The sequence below is a fragment of the Vanessa cardui genome, chromosome 18, assembly GCF_905220365.1.
Source record: "Vanessa cardui chromosome 18, ilVanCard2.1, whole genome shotgun sequence".
Taxonomy (NCBI): domain Eukaryota; kingdom Metazoa; phylum Arthropoda; class Insecta; order Lepidoptera; family Nymphalidae; genus Vanessa; species Vanessa cardui.
This window is the reverse complement of record NC_061140.1, coordinates 5819812-5835238: the sequence shown is the minus strand read 5'-3', so window position 1 is coordinate 5835238 and position 15427 is coordinate 5819812. Positions and strand designations below refer to the sequence as shown.

The 15427-nt window shown below is 31.3% G+C and overlaps 1 protein-coding gene across 1 annotated transcript in view; it reads left to right on the top strand.

Moving 5' to 3' along the window:
• The first annotated feature begins 7860 nt into the window (after positions 1–7860).
• The window catches only part of LOC124537168 (Down syndrome cell adhesion molecule-like protein Dscam2), a 253873-nt gene continuing 246306 nt past the window's right edge, over positions 7861–15427 (top strand). Inside the window, exon 1 of the mRNA XM_047113890.1 lies at positions 7861–8095. The gene's annotated coding sequence lies outside the window, so the exon portion shown is untranslated. The remainder of the gene's footprint in view (positions 8096–15427) is intronic.

Below are 15427 nucleotides of genomic sequence, written 5' to 3'. Positions count from 1 at the left end.
TTTAACTGCCTCGTGTTTACAAGATTTTAACAGTAATTATCTTTGATTTAAAGTTCGAGGCGGCCCAATGGTTAGAACGTGAGCATCTAAACCAATGATTGCAGGTTCAAAGACAGGCAAGCCCTACTGAAAATTCATGTGCTTAATTTGTATTTATAATTCATCTCGTGCTTGGCGGAGAAGGATAACATCGTCAGGAAACCTGCATGTGTCAAATTTCATTGAAATTCTGCCACCAACCCGCATAGGAAAACCGTGATGGAGTATGTTCCAAATCTTCTCCTCGAAGGGAGAGGAGGCCTTTGGCCCAGCTGTGGGAAATTTACAGGCTGTTCTTGTTGTTGTTTTTGTTATTGATTTTATTACATTTTTGCATTATTTTACCGTCACGAGATATAATTCATAATTAAAGTACAATTTAGTACACCTGACAGAGGAAAAATTTTACTATGCTAGAAAAGTTTTCTCGAAACGAAACTAAATAAATCTGTAGAGTCTGTTTTTTGTGTATGTCTATCTTTATGTCCCTCTATATATATATAACTTAGTAAAAGTTGAACCGATCTTTATAAAAATTGGTATACACTAAGAACATGTTTTGCATTTGATCGCGCTTGTACTTTATTTTACATGATTATATTTTTGTTTATATGTAACCCATTAGCAACCTGTAACTCATGCATTGATTGATTAAGTTGTTCTCTGGGTTCCGTACCCAAGGGTCTGTAACGGAATTGCGTTGGTGTCTGTCTCTCCTTAATCATTCACGTCTATCCTTACATTCGATTTAGGGGCTAAGGTCTCCTATCTCACAACGTTTCAATAACTATTCTCGAACTGAAGGGATTTTGTACCATTGCGTTCATAAAAAAAATGTTAATGATTTTAATTTATAATTTTATGTGGATTTTTCATTTTTCTTTTTATATACGATACATTGCAAGAAGGTTTTATCTTAAACTAGCTGTAAGTGCGACTTCGTGCGCATTTGAATTTACCAAAAAAGTTAGTGAGTTCGCAAATTTTACTATAACTTATTAATTATGTATTAGGCAGCTTTTGTGATTTAATGTCGTTGTTAAAAGGTACCCGACATGACGTTGGGTTGGTGGCATTCGTGAGGGCTACGCGCGATACTGGACAGTATTTGGACATTGCAGCTTTACTGTATGATTATATTATAAATAATTATAAAATAAAAATTGTCTAAGATAAATGAGCTATATCACAATGAAAGTCTCATCAAAATCGGTTCAGCCGTTTCACAGATTAGTCAGAATGAAAAGACAGACAAAAATTGTAACAAAATATGTTATTATATTATAAACACTCCAATTTATAAAAATTATGTGTATAGGTAAAAGACTTAAGGTTTTTTTGTTAAATTAGATATTTGCGTTTACATAAGCGCTCTTGGTTAGTTGTTTAGCCCTGTTCCTAAGATTAACTTAGAGCTGAATACAGCTTTGTACATGCGGGTCTTTAGGTATTAAGTAAGACTTTCTCATCAGTGATCTAAGTATTTAATCTTTAGTGACTTACGAAGGCTAAAACTCGTGAACACAATTACATTTTTGTTCTTATTCTAATTGGGCTGAAATATTTTGTTTTAATATAAAACTAAAATTGTTACAAATTAATAGATAACTCTTGTTGTTTATAAATGATGACCTTCGGATTGATTTCAGTATCATACACTTACCCAGGATATATGCTCGTGCTGGAGTTTACGCATGTGCGTGTGTGAGTTTGTGCACACATAGATGCTCTTTCTGTTACATTTTTCTCATAATCCATGGACGGCAAGTAGCCACGATTGGAGAAAGTACCAACAGGTACTGCGCCTACTAAGGCTTCCCTTTATTATATAGGGTATATAGAGTGTTACCTATACATAGAGCAAGTATTTAGTATTTTTGAGGTAAATGACTGTTACACAATGTGAATTTCCAATCTTAGGACTACTACTAAGAGTTTTTTTGACATAAAAACTTAATTAAATTTGATTAACCCAACTCTAGGCGAAAATTGAACTAACTTTACTGTCATCAGTAGATGGAATATGAGAGTGTTTTGTGTTTATGACATAACCTTTTAATACCGTTATTAACTAATTCCTACAAAATATTATAGGTATTACAGGAGGAAACGATATCTTCGTAATAGTCAGGTACCAGTGAAAAGTGATCCCGTGGAAAAAATATTTAAAAAATTACATCAATGTCGGAAGAAATGTTCATACGACGTAAGGAGTTCTGTAAATATGACAGTGACGTAAAAATCGTATCACCCTTGAGGGCTGTCTATACGACCCTATCCTTTTAAAAAGGTTAAATAGACCCGACCTCCCTACCTGCCAACAATGGGCCTCCCACAACCTCACCAGGGAGGAATCGTGTTTTGCTCGACAGTCATCGCCTTTCGAGCTAAAATTCCGTACCCTGCAGACATTATATTTTATTTGGTAAAATAATAATATTTTACAAGTTTGACCTAATTATGTTTATAAAACATTTTTGTTTCTCCAACGTTTTTCGAGTGTTGCAGAAGAGTGTAAATATATAACTATATGCTTGATGTTTATTTGCATATATACCAGCTAAAACTGCTTTTTTCGCATGCAAATTAAAAAACTTTGCCCTTTTGTGAATAAAGAGTAATACATGTCCTCCCCCGGAATTCAAACTATCTCCATAATAAATAAGCGATTTAAACGAGAAGACGTGTATATATTATTAAACTCTTGAGCGATAATATATATGTCATATGTATAAAATAGATAGCTAGGCAATAATTCAATTAAGGAGTTATTTATTTTTGGTAGTGCTCTGATCGGTATAATAAAATCACAATTTTCTTAACTTATTCTCTCTGATAGACTAACAAAAAAGTAAAAAAGTAACAGCCTGTAAATTTTCCACTGCTGGGATAAGGCCTCCTTCCATTAAGGAGAGGGTTTGGACCATATTCCACCACGCTGTTCCAATGCCTGTTGGTGGAATGCACATGTGGCAGAATTTCGATGAAATTAGACACATACAGGATTCCTCACGAGGTTTTCCTTCAACGCCGAGCACGAGATGAATTATAAACACAAATTGAGCACATATATATAGTGGTGCTTGCATGGGTTTTAACCCGCAATTATTATAGGTTAAGATTCTAACCACTGGGCCATCTCAGCTCGATAGACTAACAATCAATATCTATTAGTTTGTGATAGACTAACAATATTGCTCTTTTTATATTTGCATTATTAATATGCATTAATGATGTTAATATGAAACAATTTAGTAATGCCCAAAATGTAATCAGCTGGATAAGCTTGAACCTACTCTGGGTTGGAGCTTTTCCACAAGCAGATCCTGTACTTGTTAGAATAAATTTGGAATATCTCGTGTGCTAATTTCCTCACGATACGGTTCTTGCTCATTTTTAAACCACCAAACATCAATGATTAGTTATTGTTGTATTCCAGTGTGAAGGGTGAATGAGTCAATGTTAGATGTAAGTGGTGTTTCGGTTCCGTAAGTAATGTTTAATATTTCTTAATGTCTCCGCCAATGTCTGTCACATTTGTTCATATCAACTAATTCCATAAAAAACCAAGCACTATATAAAATTAAGCACATGAAACCAGTAACACTTGACCGGATTTAGTAGTGCTTGACCGGATATCTCAGCTCGTACAGCGGAAACACTATTATTTTTCTCGACTGCTTAGTTTAAGGAGCTGAGATAGCCCAGTGGTTAGAATGCGTGCTTCTTAACCGATGATTGTGGGTTTATACCCGCCCGCATTTATATAATAAGCCCAGGCATGCACAACTATATATGCTTAATTGTGTTTATAATTCATCTCATGCTGGGCGGTGAAGGAAAACATCGTGAGGAAACTTGCATTTGTCTAATTTCTGCCACATGTGCATTCCACCACAATGCAGGTTGCATTGGAATATGTTCCAAATCATCTCCTTAGTGGGAGAGGAGGCCTTAGCCCAGCAGTGGGAAATTTACAGGCTGTGACTGTACTGTACTCCACTTCGCTTAAGGTTTTATTTAAAAAGGTATTTTCTGTTATAGATATGATATATTAAGTATTATAGATTGACTTCGAGGCACCGGATGAAAACAATTCAAGTAAAAAATACTACTTTTTTTCTTAGTTCGTTCGTTCTCTTCGTTTGGCGCGAGTTGTTCAGACTGTTTGTTCTTAAAACGTCGGGAGTGTCGATTACTCTCAATAAATAAGTAGTTTAGAAACCTAATTGCTTAAGGAAGTGCAATTAAGGTAAAAATATTAGTTCTTTCTTAAAACTTAGTATAAAGCTTATTGGAATATAATTTAACTAGCTGTGCCCTCGGATTTGTCGGCAGTTATTTCAGTCTGTTACTCTAAGAGTTATGTTACTGAAATAAATTTAAATGTCATTTCTAAGGAATCGGCTCAACAAATTCAGATTTTCTGTTACAAGCGAACATATCATTACTAATAATGTATAATAATAATTAAATAAGTATAATGCAATAATAACAATAATTCGTATACTTTAAAGCCATTTACAATCCTTATGTCATAATTACTTTAACTTTAATCTGACCGAACTTTTTTAACTAAAAATTCTACACCTACACTATAAATTACAATACATTCTACACCTTATAAGGAATCAACGTGCCAAAATTCAAGATTATAGATATTATAGTTTCTGAAAATTCGTGATTAATCAATAAGTGGTGTTCGCTTCTGTATACATAGATAGATTAATTATCTTCGCCTCGTGTTAATTTGAAATCGAAACAAAACAAACTATCAATATAGGTTATAATACTTGCTGGTATTATCCCGGCAGACGTTGTCCTGTCTGTGTATTGTATCAATTGTCATAGCGATCGGTTGAACTCACGTTGACCTGTATAGAAGAGGATGTGCCGCAGCGCTGTGTAGTGACGAGATACAGCGGATTGTATGCTACAAAAACCTCCTCCATGAAAATATATGTGCTAGTTTTATGGAACTGATCACCGTGAATGTTACGTTACGAGCCAGGCTACAAGACTATTAATCTCATATACATATATTAATTTCAACCGTTATATTTTTTTATTACTATAAAATAATATATTGCCATTGTGATAGCCTGAAACACCATGAAAGTTTTATTCATACAAGCTGCTTCTTCCGACTTCGTACGGGAAAAAAATAAATCATATATAATCAATCTTTGCCACTTAAAATTTAAATTGCAAAAAAAAATCCTTTTTTTTAAATATACCTAAATTCAACTTTCATGATTTGTCAATTTTGACAATTCTATGATACCACTAATTCATAAAGTATTTATAATAAAATGATGTAACGTTATTATTAAACTTATTTGATGTTATGTAAAAATATTTGATTGAACAATGTAACATTTTAGGAGGACGCGTTATGAAGGTAATAAATATCTCAATGGTTTTGGGTTAGCCAAGTGCTTCGTGTACTCATGGAAGTACGAATATTAAAAAAGATTGCCATTGCAATATTCAATAGCTATAAAAAGAAAGGTTAGAACACTTTTTTATTAATAGAGTTTTCAATAAAAAAAAGTATACAACGAGTAAGTTCAGAACCAAAGAGGTTTTAATGAATATATTAACAGAATTTAAAATAAAACTTTACACGTAGTAGGTACTATTGACTACTATTGAGAGAATAGTACATTATTTTTCTGCAAATTTATTTTATTGGCTTGATCTTTTGTAATTAGATGCTTTTGTCCGTAGTGTTTTAAAGAACAATACAATAATTATAACGCGTTTTGTTTTATTCATCACTTGGTCCCCCCGATTACAAGCGTCGGCAGTAAACTATTGTTTATGAATACAAACTTAATCAAAACTTAACCAAAAGAGAATCATAATTACGTAGTATAAAACAAAATCGCTTATATGCTTAGATCTTTAAAATTATGCAACAGATTTTGATGCAGTTTCTTTAATAGATAGAGTGATTCGAGAGGAATGTTTTTCTATATAATACATAAAAAATGTGTTAAAGAAAATAATTTTAGAAGTTTCCAATGTGATGTAAATAAACAAATTCTGTATTATATTTAGTATCAGTATTGTACCCGTCCGAAGTCGGGGCGGGATGCTAGTAAAATAGATAAAATTACATTTGAAAACTAGCAGAATAAATTATTAGACAACAATAAGAATTACATAATTATATATAACATTCCAATTTTAAATTAGAAAAAAAATCTGATAGATATATAGTCTATATTGTAATTAACTCATTGAAATTCAACCCTGTATCCAATGGACTATATCATCAGAAAACACTCTTGGTCTTTTACTTATAAACAGAAGTCAACAGATTTCCATGTTTCTGAATTCTGAAATGGCGTATTTACATACAAACTTTCATGCATTTAATCCTCTTTGGATATGAATTTTGAAATATCCTTTCTTAGTGATCATCTACGTTCCGTGAAGAATTTATATTCAAAGTTTTGCGCTGTTAGACTATTAGGCCGTACATTGTATGTTAGTCAGTCATTGTAATTTGTTTTTCGTAGATACATACATTTATAGAGATGTACAAATATATATATATATATATATATATATATATATATATATATATATATATATATATATAGGGATATAAAGTTTCCCGCCCTTTGCATTAAGTAATAAATTCAATTAAATCAAAACAACGATACATAAATATTGAAAAAAAAAATTTTTTTTTTTTTAAATACTAGAATTATAACTTTGCTAGCATATAGCATATTTCATACCAGTTGCAAGTTCAAACGTTGCGTTCAGATTGTAACTTGTACGTTGCATTTTAAAAGATGGGCAAGTTAAGATCGCCACTTGACGTTTTAGTAAAGCGCATGCGCGACAACTCAGGGCCGCCTATGAAATATTAAATTAATAATTCAATTAAACCACTTAGCTTTAAGTTTTGATGACGTAACTAAATTTGATTGAATTATGAATATTAACAACTTGAAATCGTGATAGTGTTCAATGTTTAATTATATTTATACATTATTGCAGAACAATTATCAAATACCAAAAATCTAAAACTTTTAACCAATTATGCATAAACTCTGCTTCACTATTACAATTTTCTAATTCACCTATATTTTTTCCAAAACAATATATTTAAAAAAAACGTGTTATTAATAAATTCCTCTTAAATTCAAATATCATAAACATATTACATAATAATTGTATTTACAACTAACTCATTTCCATTTACAAATTGCACATAACTGTATATAGTTTGATTCTTAAAGTATATCATAACAGTTAATCCGAAGGCGAACCAGCTCGTAGCGTCTTATCGCTAGGGGCTGTTATCACTGGATTTGCTAATTTACAATCCGCAAATGAATATTTAATCAGTGTGTGTCACCCCTGAAAATTCGGCTTGCCGTAGTACCGACCACGGATTATGGGGTAGTAGCTTAATTTGCAGATGTGGTATATGTTTTAGCGTACGAATAAGTCTCTATTTAATGTGTCTCGAATATATTGTTTATATACTTTTTGTTTACACATAATTATTATTGTATCATAATATTAGAGGAACGTTGTATTTTTATATATTATTATTGTAATAAAAAAGAAACTAGTTTTGATTAGACTTTTATTTTCTCGTTATATTGAATGTAATAGAAAATTATACATAAATATAATTTGTTATGAAAAAAGGAAATTCTGTGATCATAGTTGATGCCTACGTGCGCATCTACGACATTCGGGTGTAGGCTACGCGCGGCAGGCGGGGCGGGAGGGGAGAGCGACGCAGCCTCCCATCCCGGCAACGATTACTGATTAGTGAGGCGGCCTGAGCGGCGGGCCCCGCACGAGCTCGTCATGCCGCCGGCCGCTCCACCACGCGTCTGAACACCTCATCGTCACTTATCCACCCGAAAATACCCCGCGCGTATCACCGATTGATTATCGCGAAGAACAGCTGATCACGTGCCTCGTATACATGTGTTCAGTTACTATTACTACGTAGTGCAACATGAATGTATTTGGTGGTTGACGCTTGTGTGTGTGTGCGTTACGTGGCCGCGTGCTAAAGGTAAGTGACATTTCGGCCGTTGTCCTCTAATTTATGTTTTCAATTTCATAATCAGAATTATTATTTTATATAGATATATCAGTGGCGTAATCTCGTGTGCGTTTCGAGTTTATAGCGTTCCTTAACGTATAGGTACGTTAATATTTGTGATCAGTGCGGAAGGGAGTTTGTTTGACGCTAGCAAAGTTGACGCTAAAGCTGTAAACCCGTTTTATGACTGTAATACAGCTCTGTAGTCGATTAAAATAGCCCTAGATGTGCCTACTTCCTAAACAATACAATCTCCCTAGGAATCAATGTTTTGTACTTGTTTTGCATATTAATTCGCACGCCGGTTGAGGTTATGAACGTTCTTAATAATTATTTAATCAAAAAATACATTTTCCTCCATGTAACATGGCAAAAATAATTTAAAAAATTTGGTTTATCATTTCTTTTAAATGAATGCAAGCTAACTTACAGTATGAGGTTGAATTTACGTATTTTATGTTGGTTCTATTATAACTTTAGCAGTATTTATAAAGCTTTCATTTTTTAAACAATTTTTGACTAACAATCTGTATGAGATACGCAATTATTGATATCTCCTGTCTCAAAATTGTATTTGTTTTGCAAATAATAGAAATAAAGTCACTAAATGTTAACTTAAAAAAGGAAGGATATTTTTTAATAACACAGACAAAATTACGGATCGTTTTCTTAATAAATATTATAAAAAAGTATTTTGTATGTTTTGACTATATTTATAGGACGTTTATAACAATATCCCATTTGCAATGCTTGTATTATTAGTGTTGCTATAATTAAAAACAGATATTATTATATAAAAATCGCAAAAATAGGTTGAAATTATTTAAATAGATGTCTTAATAATATAATCAATAAGTAACATATAATTTCTCTCAGTATCAAACCTAAGCCACTGGTATTTTTTAAACATGAAATACCTTTAATATTTATATCATGAAAAGAATACTTACTTAATTAAATTTTAAAACTTAATGAATATAGTTTTTTATATCGCCTAACATTTTTAATTTTCTCACTTCGAAACAGTTAATTCCATCGTGGCCACGAGATTATGTTTACCAAGATAATGCAATTTTGTCAATTGTTTATCGCGATTGACACCTGACTAATATATAAATACAAGCGACCCGCCAATAGGGTGCAATATAAAGGAGCCATTTTTTAACTTTACCGTTTCGTAAATTCAAATCGTTTATAAAAAATACATTAATAAAACAGACATATTACGATACAAGATTGTGCAGATGACAAAGACAGATAAAAAAGCGTGGAATTAATACCTGTAGACTTCCAGACAGGATATATTAATTTAAATAATTGACATGACTTTGTATTTTTTAAATGTTGAAAAAGAGTAACTACTGAGTTTCTTGCCTGTTCTTCTGGGTATAATCTACTTTCCGAACCGGTGGTAGCTTCACTTAATTGTAAAATGAATATAAGAATAAATAAAAGCCCACTTGAATAAAGTTTATTTTGATTTTGATTTCATAGATCAGGTTTAGCCAGCGTTTGTAATGTAAACGCAAATATTGTGTTTCATTTCGATATCACATTAGATACTTCTTAAATTATCAGTGAATCTACTATATAGTCTATGTCTATGCACAAAAACCTTTCTCTTGAATCACCCTATCTATTAAAAAAACCGCATCAAAATCCGTTATGTAGTTTTAATAATGATCTAAGTATACATAGGGACAGACAGCGGTAAGCGACTTTGTTTTATACTATGTAATGATGACAAAAAAGAAGAAGCTTTATAATATTTATAACGGTCCTGTGAAGTAAAGCGTGATGAACTGCATAAAGTATATTATCAGTTTTTCGATTGTTTCCGCGTAAAGTTGGATTAAAACCAGTTATATATATACAAACAGAATTTAAGTCAAATAAAAGTTTTCAAACATAATTCCCTTAGATGTACGAAGTTTTGTGTTAATATTTATTATTTGAATGGAAATAATTTATGTTATGTTATTTTGAGATGGCCCAGTTGTTAGAACGCGTGCATCTTAACTGATGATTGCGGGTTCAAACCCAGGCAAGCACCACTATATATACATATGTGCTTAATTTGTTTTTATAATTCATCTCATGCTCGACGGTGAAGGAAAACATCGTGAGGAAACCTGCATGTGTCTAATTTCATCGAAATTCTGCCACATGTGCAATCCACCAACTCGCATTGGAACAGCGTGGTGGAATATGTTCCAAACCCTCTCCGTAATGGAAGAGGGGCCTCCTCTATATCCCATCAGCGGGAAATTTATCGGCTGTTACTTTATGTTATTTTGTCAGGAGCAAAATAATCGAGCTTTATTCAATAAAGACGGTTGTCACAAACATAAATATAGCTATTATAAAAGTATTTTAAAATCAAAATTTTATGTTTTATGTAACATACAAATCAGATTACTCACTTTGATAACGTCATGTACAAAATATTTATCTCATACCTTTTAACTTAAACATAATTAAATACAATTTTCAAAGACATTAAATACAAAATATTCAGCATGTTTAAGCGCTAATTATTTAAAAGATATAATTAAAATATTTAATATATCGTAATATATTTTCTCTCAGTACACAAATATTTTAATGTTTACGTAGAAATAAAGGTATGTTAGCCTTGTTGATACAATTCATGGATATCATTATAAGGTGTGGGTGCAAATCCAGTAAAACCTCTTTTGAGGTTTTATATACTTTCTTTATCTAACCTTGATAATGGAAGTCAGGATAACATATACGACGTTAAGCCTATGTATTTAAATATACATAGGCTATTAATATACATACTAATTGTCGCCCCTGACTTCGCTTTTTAGAGATTTGATTGTCATAAAAAACGTAACTTATGTTCTTCTGGTTTATGCTAGATTTTACACCGAATTTCATCAAATTTGATTCACTGGTTTGGTCGCTAAAACGCGAAAAACAGACAGACAAAGTTACTTTTACATTTTAATATTAGTATAGGATAGAAGTATTGATTATATACAAGACTCGTTGAATCACTGTATAGCTTTTATTCCACGTATTATCCTTAATTCCTAGCTCGAATGTTGACTATATGTTACTGGAATTTCTATATTATTTTTTAGTAAAAATCATTGTTAGTTGGAATGATACTCTTCTGTTTCTAGGAAAAGTCGATCCGTTCCGTTTGTGTCGGGTTTGACGTTCCCTCAAATAATGAAATTCAAAGAATAGAGGATATGAAACTGATAGTTCATTTTATTATCTTGTGTAACTTCCTCCGTGGAAGTTATTTATTCTTATATACAAAACTAGCGAGCGACCCCGGCTTCATGCTGTTTATTAGTAAAGGAAATTATATTTTATACTTACTCAGCAGTTATAATTTACTTAGAATTACTCCATTTGTTTCCAAGATTACCAGATACTCACTAGTAAAAAAAATATATCTAGAAGAAACATATGGCAATAAATGTGGCTTTAAATATGACGTCATAAGCAAAAAGAACTTATTGGAAAAGATATCATCTGCAGAAGAGGTCAACTCATCGAAACTTACATTGACGTATAAGTTTGATTTGAAGTAAAAGTATCAAATAAACAAATTTTATATCTAGAAGAAATATATGGCAATAAATATACCGTCACAAGCTCAAAGAAATATTTCGAAAAGACATCATCTGCAGAAGAGGTAAATTAATTGAGACTTACACTGACGTAAAAGTTTGATTCGAAGTAAAAGTATCCACCAGTACCGTCTGAACTAAGGTCTTGTTTGGGTTCTGTATTCAAATGATAAAGGTGTCATCCCATTTGTCCCCGTTCTTCTATTACCAGGTTGTTACAGCCTGGTGATAGAAAAACGGGGTAACTCATGAACCCTGAAAGTAACACATTTCATTTTTTTTACAGATGATATAATCTGATGCCAGTATTATACCAAATACTAGAAATATAAATAAATGAATATTAAAGTAGACCATACAACAGACATGAGCCTTTTTGTCCATGACTTTTTTATCCATGGTGGTACTGTGGAACTTTTCTTGTCCGATTCGCATTTTAAGGCTTGTTTCACCACTTAGCTTCATTCGGTATCATCTTACCTCTAGATCATCTCAACCTGTTTATTTATTTGCGTTAATAATAAAACTAACGTTTATTCATCTATTTCCTCAAAATAATTCTAGACTATTATATTCCTAATGTTTGTAAACTTTGATAACACATTCATTAAAATATGAGATGTTTATTAATGTTTTATTTAAAATATAAGCACTAGATAGTTAAATGAATACTAGTTTCTTAAAGGGCGACAACGCAACTATAAGCCTCTGGTGTTGCAGATGTCCAAGGGCGTTTGTTGCCCCTTTTCTTCGAGTGCTTTGTTTACCACTTACATCCCTATACATATATACCATAAAAATAAAAGATTAAACTTTTAATATTTTTATAAAATATTTTATGTTCACACCATGATGACGAGACCTATAATCTTTTTAAAACATGTCGAGTATTACCCGTTAAATAAATAAAGGTAAGTGAATTCGGAAAATTTAACAATAATAAAAGTTTTTTATTTATTTTCCTCTTTTAGTTGTTACTACATAGCCGGCAGGGACTTGCCGCGAGTTTAAAAATATATATAAATGGGTTTTTTAACATAACACGTTTGTATAACAAATAATCAAAAATCGCATATGATCATATCTGTTGGTTTACTCAGAACAAAATGATACTTTGAACGGGTCTTTTGGAATTGCAGATTGTTAATTGACTCAGTGCGTAGTTATATTTATGAATTGTCATCCAAGTTTAGTCTACGTGGATTATAGTTGAAGGTGAACATTGATATCATAAGCCACTGAGTCAGTGGTGTTAAGTGATAATGCTTTCAAATGGCAATTGATTATTATGGAAAAGGAAATCTTGAAAATCAACAAATATTTTGAAATATCAAAGATATGATCATAATCGTGAGATGGTTTAAAAGTGTTATATGATTTATTTATCAACAATTTCAATTTCATTCATTAAAGCTTGTCGTGTGGAATCATATTAATTGAATAAAAAAACGATAAAATAATTAAGACAAAGTTATGAATCATGTTTTTATTTGAAGCGTAACTACTTTTTCCATAAACAAATTATTTTGCCAATAATAAATAAATAAATCATAAAATGAAAATATATCATTTTCATTTCATAAAATATAATTTGACTTTCTACATATTTTTTAGTTATTCTTTTGGGTCAACCGACCTACATTGAAATAAAAAATATCTTTTGGCTTTATGAATGACATTTCATTTTACAGAAACTACCGACTGTACAAATAATTCACATGACAAATAATTACTAGACAAATGTAAATTTTAGGAAATATAATAACAACATAATACATATGTTACTCAGGTTACGTAAATAATTCACAAAATTCAAATATTCAGTGCATTTGCAAACTGAAACATTTACGAATTAAGAATTCGTCAATTGACTTTTATAAAGGTAATACTTTTGTTTACGGAAGTAGCTGTTTCTCACTTGAATAGTTTCTAAAAGATTTCTTGTAGCACGTAACATTGGCGAAATAATCTCTGCCTTTTAGCATAAATAAAATCCAAAATAAATGATTTCTTATAAAACATTATCAAACCAAGAGCAATACACACGTCAATATTTATTGTGAAGAATAATTTTCAACGTGACAGAAACGGTTTATGAATAGTAAATGCTGTTTATTATCTATATGCATAAAATATCAGTAATATTGAAACGAAGATCGCGATATATTGAAGATAAACAAGCGTAGGCCTACGAAAATATAGCGTCGTAAACCTGAGCGAGGAGTTTTTCTAAGTGTTCCCAGCAGATTTATTCTTACGTTACTTTTGTTTGTTTAATAAATTCATAATTTTCTTACGCTCACTTTTATAATTCTGTGTATCTTTTAAATATTTACCTTTGTACCTAATTTCTTGAATTTAACTTTTATAAAAATTTACTCTCTAGTAGGGCATTGTGCTGGATTTAATGGTGCTACTTGCTCGTCAATTATTCTACCACAAGTACTTTGTTTTGTTGTAGTTTGCAGGTGGATTTAAGGTATAAAATCTAGATATTAATATTTTTTTTAAATATAAGGTAACAATAGGTTTGGAAGGCGAATTCTGCCGAGAAAATCGTCAATGAACACAGTGACACAGTGAATCTTTACCTTACAGAGTATATGAAAGTCAAAAGGCAAAGTCAATAAAATTTTATAAATCCAAAAAACTATAAGTCCAAATACTACATGATAAATATTTTGACAGTATCTCTATAATAATTGAGAAGTTGTTAGTTTTTCTTTGTGTGACAATGTCAAACCAAAAAATAAATCACTTTTTCAGACTTGTATTGTCAATATTTAAGTCAATATGTCACTTCTTAAGTCGTCTTTCTGTGAAATATTTTTGATGAAATATGAAATGTGTAGTTAGCTTGGTTACAGGTTGTATCAAGACAATAAGAATATAAATTATAAAATTTACTTGAAAACGTATCTTCGGAAAAATGTTTTAGTTGCGGATAAATTTACATGTTATCATATCTAACTTAAAACTTTATTTTAAAAATGTTTTTTTCGGAGATGAAACATATTTCGTAAGCTAAATATTTTTGTCAGTTTTAACGAGAATAAAAATAGAACCTGTTTATTCTACAAGGTTTTTCTACAATATTTTTTTTAATTAGTCAGAAAGCTTTTAGGGTGAAATTTGACCAAGTATTAGTATTTTAGTGTAAGATATGAAGAAATATCAAAATAGGGTCAGAGAATCACTAATTAATGTTGACTTAAGGTAGTAACATAAATAAGTACATAAAAAAAAAAATTGTTACTGTAAAATGGATACTCATCGAAACAAGTCAGATAATATAAAATATATAAATAATCATAAATCGATGAACTTAAAAGTATCTATAAAACTATGAACTTAGCTTCATTGTCAGATGAACTTCATGCTAACTATTATTGTAGCCTCATCTAAATGACCTGTTCGAAGTTTAAAAGTTATTACAATACATACTATACTGATCGCTAATTCTGTCTTCGTACGGGTAAATTCATTGGGTAAAACACGTGCATCTTAATCGATGATTTCGTATGCCAGCCCAGGCAAGCATCACTATATATATATATGTGCTTAATTTGCGTTTATAATTCATCTCGTGCTCGGCGGTGAAGGAAAACATCGCGAGGAAACCTGCATGTGTCTAATTTCATTGAAATTCTGCCAAATGTGCTTTCCACCAACCCGCATTGGAACAGCTTGG